General features: G+C 40.5%; 1 long non-coding RNA gene across 2 annotated transcripts; it reads left to right on the top strand.

Moving 5' to 3' along the window:
* Nucleotides 1-39: 39 nt before the first annotated feature.
* Nucleotides 40-1,262, top strand: LOC124279197. 2 transcript variants are annotated; one of them, XR_006899319.1, is made up of 2 exons: nucleotides 40-269; nucleotides 638-1,262. It is a non-coding gene; the product is annotated as an uncharacterized LOC124279197 (long non-coding RNA). The 2 variants fall into 2 exon arrangements; XR_006899318.1 differs by lacking the exon at nucleotides 40-269 and adding an exon at nucleotides 503-541.
* Nucleotides 1,263-21,592: the final 20,330 nt, after the last annotated feature.

Raw genomic sequence — 21,592 nt, 5'->3', positions numbered from 1 at the left:
TCTCAAGATGTGAGTAGGTAGATGGGTGGGTGGGTGGGTGGGTGAGTGAGTGAGTGAGTGGGTGAATGGGTTAGTGGGTGAGTGGGTGAGTAGGTGAGTGGGTGAGTGAGTTGTGATGGTTGGAATATCTTACAACTGATATGTATCAAAATGTATCACTGTCATTACTGTTGTCAGATGTCAAATTTATTCACAGTTTCAACCTCCGAGGTTGCCCGCATAGTTGTGGGTGAGTGAGTGAGTGAGTGAGTGAGTGAGTGAGTGAGTGGGTGGGTAGATGGGTGGGTAGGTGGCAGGGTGTTTGGGTGGGTGGGTGAGTAAGTGAGTGAGTGCGTTAGTGAGTGGGTGAATGGTTAGTGGGTGAATTAGTGAGTGGGGGAGTGTGTGAGTGAGTAGGAGGGTGGGTAGGTTGGTGGGTAGGGGGGTTGGTGAGTGAGTGGGTGGGCGAGTGAGTGAGTGGGTGAGTGAGTGAGTGGATGAATGGGTTTAGTGGGTGAGTTAGTGAGTGGGTTAGTAGTTGAGTGGGTGAGTGAGTGAGTGAGTGTGTGGGTGGGTAGGTGGGTGGGTGAGTGAGTGAGTGAATTGGTGAGTGAGTGAGTGGATGAATGGGTTAGTGGGTGAGTGAATGGGTGAGTAGGTGAGTGGGTGAGTGAGTTGTGATGGTTGGAATATCTTACAACTGATATGTATCAAAATGTATCACTGTCATTACGTTTGTCAGATGTCAAATTTATTCACATTTGTAAGTGTATGGAATTTGTTTGAACAGTTATAACATACACGGTAGACAGTAGACAAATCTCCAGTCTCACCAAGACTGTTAAGTCCAATAAAAGAACCCACTGTACTATACGTTTTAAAAAGTAAACGTTTAAAATGATTTAGATAAAATACAAATAAATGTTGAAAACATTTTCAGTTTGTTGCACTGATGAGAAAAAATTGACACTGTATCCTGAAGAAATGAATAAACATTTTCACTGCAAACTGGCATTTGTAAAACGATGTGCAACTGTGAGTGAGATAATATTGTGTTACGTTGCCCAAGCAGGTTTGCTGTTGTCCAAGGCAATTTGTACTTATAAGTTATTATTCAATGGAAACCTAATGTCCCTCTTAAACGTCATCAATTTGCTTGTACGGACATTCCAGAGCACACAAGAACCTAATGACCACAGCAACTTTGTTGTCACAGTGAACTATTTCCACGGTGACGATTACAGCTCGTTTTTCCAATTTACATCATAGAGTATTATATCATATTGTTTTAGTTTTTTTTCAACTGTGGAGAAAGGACCCAGATGTCAGTTGTAGTTAGGGCTGACAAAACTAACAGTTTTCAGGGTGTGTTCCACTTCTTGATTATTGACTCATAGGTGATCGATATCATGATGCGATTTTGCGTCCAATGCATTTTGTGAGGAAGGAAAACGTATTGACATGGTAATTCTAAACTACCCAGCATCGAGAACATGAACAATCAATTGACATAGTGCCATAAATATCTCTTCAGTAGTGGTGTGATCAGAACACAGCCAAGTGTCATTCTTAACCTTACACCTACAGGCTGCTTTAATTTACAGTTAAACAAGATTCCTGGTGTTTAGATTGTTGCTGCACATGGTGAGTGAGTGAGTGAGTTGAGATTTAAAGTCACATCGGCAATATTTCAGCCATATCATGACTAACAATACATACATATGATATATATAACCTTGTCAACGAAGGACGGTTAAATTACTAGCTTATCACAAAATGAATTAAAATTAGCTAGCATATATCTTTAAGAGTAGAAAACTGTTTTTGGACAATGCAATGTAAAGACTGACTGACTGAGTTTGGTTTTACGCCGCTTTTACCAATATTCCAGCAACATCACGGCGGGGGACACCAGAAATGGGCTTCACACATTGTACCCATGTGGGGATTCGAACCCGGGTCTTCGGCGTGACCAGCCAACGCTTTAACCATTAGGCTACCGCACCGCCCCTACAATGTAAAGATGGGCTATTGGTCGCCAACAACTGAAGGTAGATCACCATACTATGGACCATGGGAACTTACAGTACCTTTGCTACCTGCATGGACCCCAGCTGGATTTATATCATCCCTTCCGCCACTGGCGATTGTAGTCGAATTTAGCCATAAATTAAAATCACAAAAATACTACGTTTAAAGAATCTGGTAAGTTGAAATTTACTTGAAATGTTTCCGAACTTACGTACCTGCGCATTGTGAAGTGGATTGCATGTTCAACACACACATCACTGACTCCATGTCATAGGCAAGGACGCTGACTGGGGATGACGTCATCAACGTTGCAATCTACATGCATGAGTAGTCGTCAGCTCTGTTGTGTGGACAGACGGTAGAAATTTTGAGGAGGAGGCTGTAGTTGGGCATGCTGGATCTGGTGAGTCCAGGTCGGCAATGGAGCTTCGACCAAAACAGTTACTACTTGGTGTTGGGAATGTGAACACGATGAGATTTTGGCTTCAGTTGTGATATGATCTGAACACTCTAACAACGAGCGTAACAGTGTGTACATGACAAACACTCTGCGAGTAGATTCCCGTACACTGACAAAATAACAAAACAACAGAGCACACGCGCACACACACACACACACGCACGCACGCACGGAAACACACAAAACAAACACACACACACGCACACACAGACAGAGACACACACACACACACATACACACACGCATACACACACACAAACACACAAATGTATGTAAAACATCATAAATTCAGGAGTGTCCTTGGAAAACGGGCGTGTGTTGATATAGTATGCATTAGATTGCAACCTTCAGATATACTCCTCACAAAACAAGTATTTTCAGTGTAATATCTTTATCAATCTCGATAGCGACATTCCACAACAGCAACTTTAAAGGCTATTTTGGTCAATGCAAAGACGCGTAGAAGCTTGCATTTGTGCTCAAGGTGGTCATTCGCGTTTCTGAACACTGCTTCACTGTCCAAACCTAACTTGAACCTTAATGTTAGCATTAACATTATGTTCAGTTGGGTTTAATCAGGACTAAGGGCTGGCCACTGCATAATGTTGACACCGTTCTGCTGTAGGAAGTCCCGTGTAGCTCTGGCAGTATGGGCCCGGGCGGTATTATGTTGGAAAATGTTGTTCCGGTGACGTGCGAAATGTGGTATGACGTGGGGTCTGAGAGCTTGGTTGATGTAGCGCACCGCTGTGATGCCGCCGCCTCTCCCTGGACCAAGGTTCTGGAACACCACAGGACCCACTCTCTGGTTCAGGCCTATTCCACCCCATACCATGATGTTTGCACCTCCCCATGAGTCTCTTTCCATGACACATTGGTCTGAGTAACGCTGGCCACGTCGTCGCCATGTTCTTGTTTTGCCATCTGCAGTTGATACGCAGTATCGACTCTCATCTCTAAACAGAACAGTGCTCCATTGCCTGTATCGCCAGTTTTGGTGTTGTAGGGCAGACTGTAGACGTTCACGTCGATGACGAGGGGTGAGGATAGGTCCACGGTAAGGTCTACGGCAATGGAGGTTCCCGCTGTTAAGACGTCGGCGTACTGTTTGAGTACTGAATGGTCTTCGGTGTGTTCCCACCGTCTGGCGTGCTGTTTCGGATGCCTGCATGAAGGGATTCTGTACATGCTGTCGCACAACATGGCGGCCTTGTTGTCTTGTGGTCACCCTCGGTGTGCCAGTACGAGGGCGATCATTTGTGGTGTTGGTGGACCCGTTGCTGCAGCCTATAGATGGCCCGAACGTTGACCTGCAGTGTGGCCAGCTTCAAGCCTTCCTAGCCTTGTTCCTCTGAGCTTCAAACAGGTTTGGGATGCATTTTATATGGCTAGTCCTTGTGAACAACACGTGCAGCATGAGTTGCGTGGAGAACACCATTCCATCTCAGAGATCAGGTTGCGTTTTTGAGACCATTTCCTGGGTTTAATTCTGAGTTTTGGAAGGAATGTCTTTGCTCATTTTAAGTTCGAGATGTTGTCAAAAATATACAATCAAAACATTAAATGACTTCACAGTCGTCCGTTTCTGGGAAGAAAAATTTCAAACTAACGTTTTTTTTGTTGCTAAGAAATCTGAGTCTTGTAACTTGCCCTTTAGGCCATCGATATTCCATGAAAGGAATGTAAAGGGAACAAAAGAGATGTTATCGTAGAAGTCACTACGATTTGTGTCATCACGAGGCGTGTGTTGGTCATCCGTGTCATCAACAGGTGTTTGTAATTGGTTACAGAGCCGGCCGATTTCCTTTTGTGATGACATTGTAGGAGCGCTTCTTGTTGTGGGTGTATGTGTGGGTGCTGGTGTCGACGTCGTCGGCTTGTCAACAACTAAACTGACTTTGTTCCGGTGTCTCACTGCCTTGGCGAAAGTCCTGTCCAAACTGACGGTTTCTTGAAGCCTGTCTTGCAAGTTGGGCTGCGTGATGTCTCTAATGTCGTATGGTTGCTTTCAGTGTCATCATGTTAACAATTTACTATGTAAACTTTAAAACTATATTGAGCGAGTGAGTGAGTGAGTTTAACTTTACAGCGCTTTTTAGCAATATTCCAACAAGAGAAAATGTCCCTTGGCGTAACGAGCGAACGCTTTAACCACTTAACCACTTTTTCTTCTAATTCTAGTTTAATGATTATTTTGTGATGATTAAAATCACTTTTGATTTTCTTAATAATTCTTATTCAATTTGTTTAATACTTGGACAGTCATTTTGTAACGTTAGAGAGATGTCTAGAGACAATATCAGCGCGGCATAATATTTACTTGTTTGTGTGTAATTGTCCATGTGAATCACTTCTTAATGATAATAATAATAGTGGATATTTGTAAAGCGCCAGTGTCCACCCATTCATGCATGCTCATGGCACATTAAAACTGTTTACAAAAGAAGGGAAAATGTCTTTAGGTCCTTCTTAAAAGAGTCCAGGGTCGGGGCGAGTTTGATTTGGAGTGGTATAGAGTTCCATAAGAGAGGCACGACATGCTGAAAACTCCTCTTTCCAAAAGAGGTGAGCCGAGCTTGAGGTACTGTGAGGAGCTGTTTATCCTGGGAACGTAGAGTTCTGGAAGACACATGCTGGGTTAGGAGAGATGAGAGATATGTAGGGGCAAGGTTGTTGAGCCACTTAAAGAATGTACACAGAACTTTGAAGTCAACTCGGTATTGAACAGGAAGCCAGTGCAAAGATTTTATCACAGGGGTTATATGATCATATTTAGAACTCAAAGATATAATTCTAGCGGCTGTATTCTGCACTTTCTGGAGTTTTTTCATGTCTTCTTTGGATATTCCAGTGAGAAGGCTATTGCAGTAGTCTAGGCGGGAAGACACACGACTTATGACCAGGATATGTACACTCTCTTTAGTGATGTATTTTCGGATGGTACCAATGGAACGAGTGTGAAAGTAGCATGTCTCACACAGATGATCCACTTGTGCAGACATGGAAAGGTCCAACTGTAGCTGTACTCCAAGATCTTTAACTTGTCGTGATGGGGAGATACAGGCAGAAGCAATCATCACTCGCTCGACATCTACCTTTTTCGATGTGCTGTTGTCTTCCGACCAATAATACCTCTGTTTTGTCGTCATTTAACTTTAGGTTTCTTTCGGTCATCCATGACATAATTTCAGAAGTACAGTTTTCAATTTGTTGTAGGGTGTCAGAAATTGATTCAGTGTTAAATATATTTATCAGTTGAACATCATCTGCATATGCAAAATGAGGAGTCCCAAACTTGTCAGTTATGGTTTTGAGACAGTTTACGTATAAGAGAAACAACACAGGTCCCAACACTGAACCTTGTGGGACTCCACACGAGAGCACTGTCTTATCCGAAAACTATCCCAAGACATATACATATTGCCGCCTGACATGGAAATAAGATGCAAGCCAAGACAGCACTGTTCCACCGATACCAACTTGATGCTGTAAAATATCCAGAAGCCTGTAATGATCAACCGTATTAAACGCTGCACTGAGATCTAAATGAGTCATCGTTGCCATGTCACCAGAATCCACTAGACACCTGAGATCATTAACAACTCTCAGGAGCAAGGTCTCTGTTGAATGCTGCGGACGATAAGCAGACTGATAGTCATCAAGGATGTCATGGAGTTTTGATGTGCTTCATCAGTTGTCTGGTAACAGCTTTCTCCACAAGTTTTAAAAGAAAAGTCAAGTTTGAAACGGGCCGATAGTTCTTGAGTATGTTGGTATCAAGTTTGGAATTCTTTAACAGTGGAGTAACAAAAGCATCTTTCAAACATGCAGGGAAAACACCGGATGAAAGACTTTTATTAATAATGTCGGTTATAACTGGAAGTAAATGGTCGATATAATCAACTACAAGATTGCTTGGCATTGGATCATTCAGACAAGTGGTTTTGTTGGATGATTTGATGAAACTCAGAACATCCTGTGGAGTACAAAGTGCGAACTCCCTCAGAGGAACGCCATCAAACGAGGTTTCCTCGAACACCATGTCTGGCTGTTGATACTCCCTGAGAAGTTTCTTGATATCCAGAATTTTATTCTCAAAGAATGAATTGAAATAATTGGCAAGTTGTGTAATATTATCACATTGAGGAAGAACAACTTCTTTCGTCTTGCCCATAATAGATTTCATGAAATTGTGGAGATCTCTAGGCTTTCCTACACACTCTGTGATTTGCTGTTTACAGTACAAACGCTTCTGCTCTCTTCTTACACATTGACAGTAATAAACGGAACCACAACCAAGCTCCTGAGAACGTTGTAACGATAACTACAGCGCAAAGTTACGAGAACGATTCTTTTCAGTGTTGAGATGGTGGGGTAGCCCAGTGGTTAAAGCGTTCGCTCGTCAGGCCGAAGGTACGGGTTACTTGGGTATAATGTGTGCAGGCCATTTCTGGTTTCCACTCCCGTGGTATTGCTAAAACAGTGTAAAACGTAACTCACTCACTCAGTCACTTTTCAGTGCTATAGCAAATTGTGACTTCGTCAATGTATATCATACGTTATCTGTGAGCTCTTCAACACATTTGATATGATATCTCTGAGCTCTTCAATATATTTAATACGTTATCTGTGAACCTGGGGTAGTTGCGCATGCGTCAGGTTGACTGGTTGACCATAACATCTTCTCTCATATGAAATGTTTTAAAACAACAACTTGAAGACAGATACGACGTACAAATAGATCAAATACGCGTCGGACATAGGTGCTACGAGTTTTGTCGACCACAATGGTGGACATAACAATAATGGATACGATACGTTGGTGGAGATACGTATTGGAAGGTACACACATTGACCAGACAGGAGCTAGATTGACAAGATGGCAACTGTGTATAACCCAGAAACGAACTGGTCAACAACAACTGAGTACAACTACAGAATGGAGAGCCTTTTTGCTGTTGCAGGCCTGCTCGGTAGTATTCACCACGCAGTTTTTTTTAACTTTGCCTTTTCGGTACTTGGATTTGATTTGAAGTATGAAAGTATATCTGTCGATCATGTGTATGCGTCAATGACATGTTGTATCAACTACAAGCACGATTAACTCCTAGTGCGTAATATACCGTTAAGGGAAGCTCGGTGTAAAGCGCTATTGTGTTGTCGTCACGTTGAACAAAACCCCGGCCCAGTCACTCAAGCATCCCTTGACAGTATGGAAGCTGACTTATTATCTGCCCTCACTGAGATGAAGAATGTTATTCAAGGCGACGTCATACAACTAAAACAAGACGTTTTACATATACAGGAACACATGAAGTCTCTTACGAATTCAATAACTGAGCTGACGAGTGATGTTAGTAGGTTGAGTGAGGATCAACATGTCCTGCGATTAGATATTGACTCTCTTAACGACAATATTGAAGATAAGTATGCATCCTAATGTGATCCGTTTGACGAGTTTGAAAACAGACTGGAACGACTGGAAATATTCAGCCGCAGAGACAATATTGTGTTATTTGGGATCCCTGAGACTGAACAGCATGAGTCGTACAGTGACTGCAGAAACAAGGCAGTGCAGGTGCTGAACTGTGTCTGTAACGAGTCTAAGGACTGAATACAACCCAGCGACATTAAACGTGTTCATCGGATTGGTGGTGAACAGGCCAGAAAACCAAGGCCACTTGTAGCTGCCTTTTGGGATACCGAAAGCCAAATATGGGCTCTGAAAAAACAAAATCAACTAAAGGAAAATAAAATTGGTATAGCAAACGACCTAACCATTAAAGAGAGAGAGCAACTAAAAGAGCTTCCAGATACGGGAAAGAAAGGATATTACATAAACGGTAACCTTATTGTCGTAGACAATGCCTTATGCCTCTAGCAACCACGAGATTGACGGACCCCAAGAGCCTAGACGCAAAGACCCAGATCCAGCACCATACAGGCTGACCATAATTGGCGTACGAGAAAGGATCGGGAGTACAGATAGGGGTAAGGCCGGGCCCCAGTCAAAGCAACCCATACCCATGAGGATCTACCAGAGAAGGTGACTGATTCAGGTAGTGACGTTTCATTTATAACATGGAACGTATCTGGACTGGTTAATAAATTACATGACCATGATTTTATGAACCTTCTTAAAGGATATGACATTATTCATTTAACAGAGACATGGGTTGTTGATTGTGATTTCAGTAGTATTGTGTCATGGTTTCCTTTATATAAGTGTTACCATATCCCAGGTGTACGATTGTCAGAGTGAGGCAGATTATCTGGAGGTATCCTGCTATGTGTCAAAGAATGTTACCAGCCATATGTTAAACATGTTGATAAAGGATTAAATGACAAAAGTATGTTTTCCACTGTAAACGATAGAATGTTTATATTTGCTTACATACAACCAGAAGGATCAAACTGGTATTCTTCACGCATCTATTCCAAAAATGGTACCGATATTCTATTTAATGACTATTGCGATTACTCTGCGAATGTTGCATACAGTGATGTCCTTCTGGTGGGTGATTAAAATGCGAGAACTGGCCAACAGGCAGATTTTAACAAGGATGATTGTAAGTACATATCGGATGATTGTAACGATTTGAATGACTTTATAAACAATTCTCATCTACGCGAATATCTTGCGATACTCATATAAACACATTTGGAAAAAGTCTTTTAGAAATGTGTCGCCTGCTTAACATCCAAATGGAAGATATGGTATAGACAAGGGTAAAGGTGATTATACTTTTATAAGTCACGTAGGGTGTAGTGTGACTCCCGCTGTTAAGACGTCGGCGTACTGTATCAGTACTGATTGGTCTTCGGTGTGTTCCCACTGTCTGGCTTGCCGTTTCGGATGCCTGCATGAAGGGATTCTGTACATGCTGCCGCACAACATGGCGGTCTTGTCGTCTTGTGGTCACCCTGGGTATGCCAGTACGGGGGCGATCATTTGTGGTGTTGGTGGCCCCGTTGCTGCAGCCTATAGATGGTCCGAACGTTGACCTGGAAGTGATTGGCAACAACTTGTGCAGTGTGGTCACGCAGGGTGTAGTGTCATTGAGTATATCATCGGCCCAGCTACAGTATTTAATCAGATATCAAGATTTGATGTTGTAGAGTTCTAGGTTTCTTTTCCAAAAGTCCAATTGCAAACGAATGTCATTTCCTCAAATTTTATTCCTCATGATAAGATGTTGAATATGACGATATTGAAGTGTGAAGATGTTAAATTTTGAAGATTGACTGAAATAACAAAAAGCAAGGATCATAAGTTTCAGTCCACAGTGAAAATACACAAAATGGCTTACATTCATTCACTGACAAAGTGACCTTCAAAAGCAACATAAAGACACTCAAAATTACCAAATTAACATAATGCTACCCAAATAAATACATATAAGAATAAGTTGGGGTACATACCATTTTGTTTGAGCTTCTACATCCATCAAAAATAGTGTATGAGACACTCTCACTGCACAGCTGTCTCTCACCCATGTGCCTCTCAGTCACCCACGTCCTTCTCAGTCACCCATCTAGAGTTACCCGACTTGCCTTAGTCTCAGGTAACTGAGTCACCTCATAAATCTCTCTCTCTCTCTCTCTCTCTCTCTCTCTCTCTCTCTCTCTCTCTCTCTCTCTCTCTCTCTCTTGTGACGTTTAGGTGATTCGTTAACTTGTTTCGCCTTCTGTTTCCTTCATTTTTGTGTTTGTGAATTTTTGTGTTATATTTGCTGTGTATAGTGTCTTTTGAGCACTAGTATATTTAGTACATTAGCACAGAGAGCTTGAGTACAGGCTTAGTTGCCTGTGTGTATTGCATTATCAGGAACCAATTCCTATCCTAAACCTCAAGAAATTTTCTCTCTCTCTCTCTCTCTCTCTCTCTCTCTCTCTCTCTCTCTCTCTCTCTCTCACATATGGCTGAAATATTGCCGATGTGACTTTATATCTTAATTCACTCTCTCTCCCTCTCACTCAATCTCTCTCTCCTCCCTCCCTCCTCCCTCCCTCCTCCCTCCCTCCCTCTCTCTCTCTCTCTCTCTGATATTTTCACATTGTCATAACCAAAAATTCTCTTTCCTACTTTTAAACTCATACATGCACATTTTTATACATACATTAACTCACACATTCACAATTTAATACTAAATGCTCAAACTTTGCATACAACTTAGTACACATATCTTTTGCACTTAATACTTATACAATCACTCTTGCTACCTAAATGCAAACACTCTGTACATTCATACCAATTTACATACAAACAAAATTAACCTATTACCTGAACACTACAGATGTTATCTCCCGTTGTGAATCACATCATCTTCCGATATCGTTTGCTCTATTGTCGAAACGTGTCAAACAGCTAGCTACAAATGAAATGTCTATAAATACACCTATTGTTAAGTACATCTGGAAACACGAAAAGGAAGGCGAATTTGTTTAAAATCTTTTGAACTTGTCAAGCGAGTTGGAGAATGCAACAGAAGTAATGTGTTCTGATTGTGAGCTTGGTATACAAATGTTTAGTGATGTAATACTCAAGTCAGCGGAGTGCATGAAACGGACCATTACATCGTCCAAACGAAACCCAGATTGGTTTAACAATACATGTCAAGCACTTAAACATCAGTGTTGTCATTACCTTAATAGATTTAGAAAGCATAAGGACACGCCAACTCGAGATTTATATATTTCGTCAAGATATATCCACAAAACTACGTGGAGAGATGCGAAACGTAAGTTTGAAAACAGAAATATGAGTGAGCTCTCGGACTCAATTACTAATCCGCAATTATTTTGGTGAAAGCTAAAGTACATCTAATGTTCACAAAAAAATGAAAATAACATTACAGAAAATTAATGTAACGACAACTTTATGAATCTCTTTGATTGGGACTCCAGTGTGAATCCCAGTGACTCCGTAGAAGATGGTGACAGCATATTTATGCATGAAAGCCAGGCACATAACTAACGATATGTTCAGTGCACCCATAAGCCGGGAGGAAATCCAGTCAAGTATTAATAAACTTAAATATAATAAAACTGCTGAGGAAGACCTCATAATCTGCGAGTTCTTTAAGTCCTCTTGCCATATCATCATACCTCCCTTCCAAATCATATTCAACACATTGTATGATAATTGATCATTCGCTATAAAATGGGCAAAAGCAATAATTGTGCCAATACATAAAAAAGGCCATATAAACAATCTGGAAAATTATCGCGCCATTTCCTTTTTAAGTATTTTTGGTAAGACAATATATTTGTTCTTCAATCAGTAATTTGTAAATATGTTTCTAAGAAAGGTGGCAAACTGTATGAATGTTTTGTAGATTTTTCCAAGGCATTTGATTCAGTACAGAGACACATGGTTATGGTATGTCTTTAATAAACACGGTCTTCAAAAATATATAAAACTTTAAAAAGTATTTATACAAATGTTAAAGCCTGCGCTCGAACTAACAACAATGTTCTTACAGTCGTTTAGGCAGGCAAGGTTGTGTCCTAAGCCCTTTCCCATTTTCGTGTTTCATCAACGATCTAGTGTCTGAGATTAACCGTCCATTCTCCACTGGTGTCCAATAATATCCAGATATTATTGAAATATGCCTTTTGATGTTTGCCGATGATGTGGTGTTTTTCTCAGAGTCAGTAAGTGGTCTACAGAGGCAAATTAATGCTTTAGAAACCTACTGTAGTAAATGGTCCTTAAATGTTTAACTTGATAAAACTAAAATTATGATTCTCACAAAAGGACCTAAACTATCAAAATCAGAAAAATGGAAATATAAATCAACTACGCTTGATGTTGTTACATCCTACCAGTACCTTGGAGTATCATTTCCTAGAAGTCTAAATTGATCCCTCTCTGCCAAAACATTTCACTGAAGGCAAAGAAAGCTTTAGTTTCTATTACAAAATGCCTTTATAGCTTTAAAGACTTGTCATATGATATCTACTTCAAAATATTCGACTGTAAGTTACTACATATATTATTAAATGGGTCAGAATTATGGGGATTTCACAAACATGATTGTTTGGAAAGGGTATTACCTTATGCATGTAAACGATTCCTTGGTTTGCGAATATGTACACCAAATACAATTGTCCTTGGAGAAACTGGTAGATATCCTATTCATGTGTACACTCTTAAAGTCTGTATTGCTTACGGGTTAAAGCTCCTATTCATGCCGTCTTCACGCTACCCATTTAAAGCTTACAAAATGTTTTGTAATCTAGATTTAAACGCAAGCGCCGAGCGTAATAGGCTTAATTGGGCTACACATGTAAAAACAGTTCTATTTAGATTTGGACTAGGCAATGCCTGGATATGGCAGGGAGATGGAAATAAACATCAGTAATTTACTTGTAAGAAGAAGAAGAAGAAGCAAAGATTGCTTTATACAGGAGTGGCATACAAAACTACAAAGTCCTCCCCGTACATTTCCTTATTCCCTGTCTAAAGAAGATCTCATGTGTGAACCATATGTACGTTATATCAATATCAAGAAAGTAAGAATAGCCGTGTCACAGTTTCGTTCCGTATATTATGATTTCAGTTGTTATAAGGGAAGATTTCATAAGAATTCTATTTTGTGCAGATACTGCAAAATGAATGTCCTGGAAGATGAATACCATGTTCTGCTAATTTGTGATTATTATAGAAACATTAGAAGCAAATATATACCCAGTCAAACAAACCGTCAAAACATAAATTTATCCAACTATTGTCAGCTTCTAAGCGTATATTTATTGAAAATATTGCTTTGTTTATATATCATGTTATATTGAAGAGAGATCCACTCTGCTTTTGAACTTTGTATATACTTGTACTATGGGCCTTCGGCCTTCAGTTCTGAATAAAGATTGATTGACCTGTGAATTCTTCAGTTTATTAAATACTGTTAATTCAGGGCAGCCATCGTCCAAATATTTCTAAGATGAGAAATTATGCAGCCAAGTCAAGACTTAATTATAATTATTTATATGACGCTATTCTGCATTCTTAATCCATATCACTACCGCAGTGTATATTGTCTTGTAAGCTGTACCACTCTGTCACTTCATAATTACTGTAAATTACGAGTCATTGACAAATAAAGAACGCATGTCAATAGCAAGTATGGTATTCACAGGATGCAATGACATACTGAAACCTAGGATCCACGCTTACAGTAAGCTTAGATATTATAACCAAATTTGACCCCACATCATAGTTTTGCATTGAATCCATTATTTGATCCTTAGCAAAGTTTGAATAGTATATGTAATATGTTATCTGTGAGCTCGTCAATATATTTAATACGTTTTCTGTGAGCTCATCAATATACAGTCAAATCCCGATGAGTCGAATCGCTGGGGACCAAGTAATAAATTCGACTTATCGATGTATTCGAGACATAAGTATGCCTATGAGGTTAGAAAAAAGATGATCCAGTCCTAATTTCTCCGCCTAAGCATTTGTTTATCTAATGATTTCCATATAACTAATAGGGGCACCTTATCAGTTCCAGTCTGATTAGCACTAATCTGCCTTTTGAACTCACCCGTCAATGACGGAAAGGTGTGAGCCGCACTGGTTTGTTAATTGGATCAGTTGGCTACACCAATCAACTTCTCATTGACTGACTTCGGCTTATGTATACAAGATTGCTGTTGTTTGAATCTCATGGGACCAAATTTCCTTTTCGAGTCATCGTGTGTATTTATGAGACGAATTCGTGTAATCGGTATTCAAATGATGACAACTATAACAGGGAATGGTCGGGACCGACAGGTACTTCGAGTTATGCATTATATTCGAGACACCGGCATTCGACTCATCGGGATTTGACTGTATTTAATACTTTATCTGAGAGCTCATATCACTTGTCATCTCTCATGCCATCCATATTTTATATTGTATTGGCATGTTATCTCTGAGATCGTGTGTATATTTGATACATTAAGTATCTGTGAACTTGTCAATATATATTATATTTTTTCTGTGAGCGCCTGTACACGTATTAGACATTTTTTCTCTAGCACGTGTATTTACGATTCACCCCAAAAACCTCTCCATGCCAAAACATTTACTGACAGTTGTCGGGCTAATAGTAGTTTGAACCTTAAATTACAAACTAGAGTTGAGTTTACTCAATTTATTGAGGATTAACACTATATTATATAACTGAGTTCATCATGATGGACCGCCTCCGTGGTGTAGTGGTTAGAGCGTCCGCCCGGAGAGTGGAAGGTCGCGGGTTCGATCTCCGACCGCGTCATACCAAATACGTTAAAATATGGTACTTGTTGGTCCCTGTCTGGCGCTTTGCATTAATGGGTACAACAAGGACTGGTCGGTTCGGAATCAGTATAATGTGTGTCTGAGTGGGGTATTCATGCTTCACGGCGCATGGTATCTCAGTGTGCTGGCACTATAAAACCAGCTTAAGTCTAGGCTAGTACAAGCAGCCGCACATACACATACACATGCATGCACGTCGTCATATGAGCGAAATATTCTCAAGCACGACGTAAAACCCAATTTCACCTCACCTGCCTATTTAAACAAGCGTTTTCAGAATGAGTGAAAACCTAACCAAGAAATACCAAGAAATGTAGAAATATATGTGCAGGTATTCCTGAATGGCTATTGTTATAACAAGAATATTGTCAGACTGACATGCATTCACTGGAAGTGCGTAGACTCCACTTGTAAAGGCAGACGCACCACTGTAGGTGACTTCATCAGAAACGTCTCTGATCATACTCATCCATCTGAAGACAGCAGTAGAGTAAGAGGCATCAGTACCACGATGAAGAGGACCAGAAAAGAAACCACGTCGATGCGTACCCTGTACAACGAGGAGGTAGCTACAGAAGTGCAGCCACAGCTACTGCCATCGTTCCCATCCATGAGCAGTGCCTTGTACCGGCACAGGCGAACATCCCAGGACTCCCACAGACAAGAGCTGAAGTCCAGGAAACATCAGACAGCTGCCCATTCCCGCTTTTCACTGATGGAGATGACGTGAGTGAGTGAGTATGGTTTACAAATTTGTAGCAATATAACAGCAATATCACGGCGGGGGACACCACAAATTGGCTTCACACATTGTACCCATGTGGGGAATCGAACCCGCGTCTTCATCGTGACGAGCAGACGCTTTAACCACTAGGCTACCCTACCGTCCTTATGGAGATGACGACAAGAGTGTTGCATTTTCTACTGATGACCAACTCCAAGCTTTGCAGTCTGCAGACACTGTATACATGGACGAAACATTTACATCTTGCCCATGGCCTCCTTTCACAAAGCACTAAGGTGATAGTAAGTCACTAAGGTAACCTTAGTGCAATGTTAAAGAATGGAAGTGAAGGTTAACTTCAGTAAAGGTTGCTTCGTGAAAGGAGACCCTGATCTGTGGAACCAGGTATACATTATACAAAACTCCTACACTTAATTAATTGGACTATTCCTATCAATGCCTAACAGGTAATAGCCAGGATATTAGTGGTGCAAGTTTTGGCATGTAGAAGTTTGGGAGGACTCCGTATTTACTTTATACATTTTATCTGCGGCTTTCCCATCTCAACGATGTAGCCATTCACAGCTGAGTTGACTGGGACATATAGTCACAGTACTTTGTCCAAGTCATGTGGCCACCATCTGGTTCTTTTAAGTGCACAGGGTTGTGTACTGTACACTAGGGGTTGTGGCAACACTGAAAGAGTCTGCACACAAAGTTGACTCCAAGGTTTTTACACTTTTTTTTACACCAAGGTTCTTACAGGACTGTTAGTGGGCTCGATCCCGACCCCTCAAGCTTGCTGGTTCACTAGCCTGGCGCCATCCATGCCCCACAATCTAGAGGGAAAGTAATCAATATGATTCTTCTTGCTTTACTGCATTGCAAATTCTATTTTCAGAAAGCAAAGGCAAGCGCGTTAATGGCCTCGAGATTAAAGTCGGTAAGTACTTGCAACGTTTCCTCAAATAAAATTATGTTATTCGTTCACACTACTCTACGGTCGTAGCAGTGATATAGTGCTTAGAATGGAAGTTCTATGGATCCGTCCACTGGTCATTTCATCCCAATGGACTTTAAGCTGGAACGGTATCAGTCTGGCACTAAACCAATACCGAACGGAATATTACACGGAGCCATTATTCTGTGGTTACCTTCCTGCAATTGCACAAGGTTTAGAACATGACCTCGAACAATGACGTTCTGGTAGCGTAGGTCTTTCAGTTTGCAATTAACGATGTTCAGTTTTGATCCCACATCAGTTGTGATGATAGCCTGTAAAACTGTACACTCACTCGCTCACTCCATATCTATTCCGCCATATAGCTAAAGTATACAGCAAACCATATTATCATTTACACCATACGGTAAGGTGTTATCAGCTGAATAATTGACTTGCCGTTGCATGTGTTTGTGACGGCTGCCACCAGTTGAGCAGGGTACGTTCTCCTTTGTGTTAACACATGATATCATAGCGTTATCACATTACATAATGATTCAAAAGGACCTGTAAATGATATAGTCGGAATAGAAGAATAGTATCCACCTTTAGAAGATGTTTCCAAAGATTGAAGAATGTTTTGTTTGTATAAAAATAGAGAGTCCATAAATCGTTTTGTTGCAGAGAAACTGTTAAATGACAACAAAAACAGAGATATTCGTCTCAGGGACATAGAGGCAGCACAAGGTAATGCATCTTTTAACTATGGTTTACAGTCTTACCTACACATTTAGTTACTACCCCTTAATACTTTGGGTTGGACATGTGCTCGAGCCTGTATGGTTGTGGGAAAATTGGCCCTTGGGCCTGTGGAGTAGGATAGATGCTGGCAAGGGAAAAACAAGGAGCACAGTCGTATTTTCTAAACCAAATTATAATTTACACATGGAAAAATATCCCAACACCCCATATTTTCCATAGTAAAATGTGTGAGTAATTCTTGGGAATGCCTAAAATACATCTTACATGTGTACAAAGTATTTGACTTCATTCTGCTTGTCCATCATCTCAGCTTGTTGAAGGTACATACCGTCGCAGTCCTGTCAAACACTGGTATGTCGGCATTTTGCCAAAATTGACTTTTGAAGAAAACTTTATTAATTTAGTATCAATGCATTTTCTGTCAAATTCTCATGACAATCCCCCAACAGAATTCCAAGATACAACCATTTTTCAAAAGCACCTACCTTATTGGTCCCCAAAAGTGACATGCAAAACCTCGTAAGTTTCAGCGCGATCGTTTTGTGAGGATGTGTTTCGATGCTTATTCACATTACTACAGTGGTATTGTGCTCGAAATACCACCTATGTTATGAAATTCATTAAATGCTGTGAAATAAACATAAAACAACAAGTTTTGACACATAACTGAAGAATCTGGATAACTGACAGTGTATGTTCTCCGTCTTTAGCAGCTTTAGGGTATAACATTTGATCCTTGGTACTTGTGTTGCATCTAATACCGAAACTGTCGTCCCATTATTGTAGAAATTCCGGTAAATAAGCTGTTTCTGGAACTTAACATTCGGCCAGTGACTGAGCTGTTAGTCATGAGTAGAACATGAAACTACAGCCAAGAGTCGACTGGTACATGCAGATGACAATCAGAAAGCAATCAAAGGTGAAGTTCTCACTGTGGATCTACCAGCTGTGTTGATTGCTCCATCACTAAATGGCAGTGCACTGTAGCATAACACCAAGTTGGCCTGTCACAACTTTAACATGATCTACCAGCTGTGTTGATTGCTCCATCACTGAATGGCAGTGCATTGTAGCATAACACCAAGTTGGCCTGTCACACCTTTAACATCTTTGATGTTGCTTCACATGACGTCATGTAATACGTCTGGCATTAAGGTCACGGGGAGCTTATTGTTCCTGTCATTTCCTCCTGCATTACAGACTACATCAAAAGAGAAGTTTCTCCAGGTGTGCAGGGCCCCGTTGTGAGACGTCTTAAGAGACGATACTGTAAATGAGATGTATATTTTTAATGGATAGGGCCCACTACATTAATCACGGTACAGCTGTCATGAATAAGTGGTTCATTTAGTATTTTCTTACTCTGACAAAACATGTCATGCAAATCGACCTTAGGCCATAAAATGACCTTTTTCTTGTTTAAATGTTGTATTTGATAATGCAATAATGGTTCTGGCTCGTTGAACAGGCACCAGACTGTCTCTTCTTCCTGTTTAATTGTTATTTGAATTCATTTAAGTGAAATTTTCTGTTTTTCAAAATACCCTATTTGATAATAGACTTGATGCAAAACCTCGTATTTTTTATCCAGGCCTAACAGTTTGGAATTCAGATACAAATTTCATTGCAAATAATGATGCAAAGTTATGGTTGAAAACTCAATGTGTTAAGTTTGCACACATATAAATGAAAAACTTTTTTCGATTACCAGTATCTCAAAATTTTATAAAAGTCAGATACGAGGTTTTGACAGGACTGCGACCATACATTACTTGAATGAGATGAAGTGAAACACTTTTCAGCCGACCTTCAAATATAACCGACTGCAGTCACCTCAGTCGATTCTTATGCTGTTTGTGACTACGTGGCTTCTGGCTAGTGATATTTATATTTAGGAACGAAACATTTCTTGACACGTGAACTTATCAAATTTTGTACATATTTATAATTAAGAAGTAGTCATTATATCCGGAATGGCTTGTTTTCAATTTATGGGTGAAACGCGAAAGATCTATGTTTTCGTGTGAATACTTTACAAAATTGGTCTTTAACATATGTTTGAACCTACATTTGAAGTAACAATATTTTTAAAGTTGATGTGATGCTGATATTGAAGGCTCTGTCCAGGAGGTTAATGTAATGTAGGATCAGTAGTGGTCGCATCAGCAGCAATTGGTCTGACACATTGTACACATATCGATAATCATAACAGATCCTCGTTGTCAAAAGCAAACCCGTACCTTCGTAATGTCTATATATAAAATTACATTACAGCTAAAAAAAGCGTCGGAGCCGAGTGTAGATTGTGGTTCTCCAACTCCTGCAGAAGGCACATATGTTGTCTACAGCTCAACAGGTCTTCATGCCAGTGCCAACTACAGATGCAAGAAGAGTGTTCTTGACATCCACCCTGGTCAACAGATGTTAAGCTTGTGTCAGAAAGATGGGCACTGGAGCATGGTCAACGTGATGTGCGTCAACAGTAAGGATGCAACCTAGTTTAATGTCAAAATGAAAACTTCTTAAACTTCTGTTGAAAATAAGAACGGTCTACCTGCGTGCTGTATCGAATTCACCTGCTTAGCCTTGTCCGACTAATAATATATATAATATTAACATTTGTGATAATGATGACTACTACTACTACTACTACTGACCCGTGAAGGTCCGGGTTAGAATATTGGCCTTCAGTAACCCATGCTTGTCGTAAGAGGCGACTAACGGGATCAGATGGTCAGACTCGCTGACTTGGTTGACTCATGTCATCGGTTCCCAATTACGCAGATCGATGCTCATGCTCTTGATCACTGGATTGTCTGGTCCAGACTCGATTATTTACAGACCGCCGCCATATAGCTGGAATATTGCTGAGTGCGGCGTAAAACTAAACTCAACTACTACTACTACTACGACTACCACCGCCCACCACTATCACTACCACCACTACTGACTGACTGAGTTTAGTTTTACGCCGCTTTTAGCAATATTCCAGCAATATCACGGCGGGGGACACCAGAAATGGGCTTAACACATTGTGCCCATGTGGGGAATCGAACCCGGGCCTTCGGCGTGACGAGCCAACGCTTTAACCACTAGGCTACCCCACCGCCCCCACCACTACTAGTACTACTACTGCTACTTCTACTACTACTACTACTACTACTACTAAAACTACTACTACTACTACTACCACCACCCACCACTACCACTACCACCACTACTAGTACTACTACTGCTACTTCTACTACTACTACTACTACTACTACTAAAACTACTACTACTACTACTACTACGACTACCACCACCCACCACTACTAGTACTACTACTACTACTATATCTACAACTACTACTACTACTACTACCACTACAACAACTACTGCTGGGGCTACTACTGCTGCTGCTGCTGCTACCACTCCTACTACTGTTGCTACTGTTACTGTTACTAAAACGAATATTACTACAGCTGCTACTACTACCATGATTACTACTACTGCTAATGCTACTACTACCATGACTACTACTAATCCTAATAATATTTTGTTTATTGTTTTCTCACCGAGTGCCTTCATGCACATATTTCGAAACTAGAAACGTATCATACTACAACTATTTCTACTATACCCGTGAAGATCTAGGTTAGAATTGGTCTTTAGTAACCCATGCTTTTCGTATCTGGCTGCTGTAAGAGCGTTGTAGACCGGAACTATATCAACAACCACAACTGGCAGAAGGTGTAGCTTTTGAGTTCTATATCGATAGTGTTAGTCTAAAACAGCTTCTTAAGTAGATTTCGTTGCTCAAACCACAATTTGATGATACGGTAGACATTTAGGTCTTCAAAGGGAGGATCGCCTGTGCCCGCTTTGTATCATACCTAACATAGAACATGAATATCACTTTTGCCTGGAATGCCCTTTTTATGGGAAATTAAGAAATGATATCCTCCCTAAATTTTATCACATATATCCATCTGAAGTGAAATTAGCTTAGTTGTTTACATCAAAGAATACTTATATTATAAATTGTCTTGCAAAATATCTATTTTTTGCCATGAAAAAACGAAATAAATTTCTTTCAGTCTTCGTACCCACAAATGTATAATTGTGCAGCTCTCATGATGTTGTACGGTGCTCTAATGATTGTATATTCTGTACACCTGTTGTATAATGGGCCTGTGGCCCCTTTACTGAATAAAACTCTCTCTCTCTCTCACTGGCAGGGTCTGTCAGCGATGGGATGCTCAGACGCCACACGGTCACGGCAATAGGGAAGACACGATGTTCTCCATCCCTGGATTTAACACACTCCAAACTGTCACAGGATCTGCCAACTACTGCCGTGACCCAGATGGTACAGGGTTTTTATGGTGTTACACAACGGACTGGAATTCACGCTGAGAAGAG

This window comes from Haliotis rubra, unplaced genomic scaffold, assembly GCF_003918875.1.
Source record: "Haliotis rubra isolate DU_JTF1 unplaced genomic scaffold, ASM391887v1 Scf248, whole genome shotgun sequence".
NCBI classification, from domain to species: domain Eukaryota; kingdom Metazoa; phylum Mollusca; class Gastropoda; order Lepetellida; family Haliotidae; genus Haliotis; species Haliotis rubra.
The sequence above is the reverse complement of the archived record's forward strand: the minus strand, read 5'-3'. Positions and strand labels throughout refer to the sequence as shown.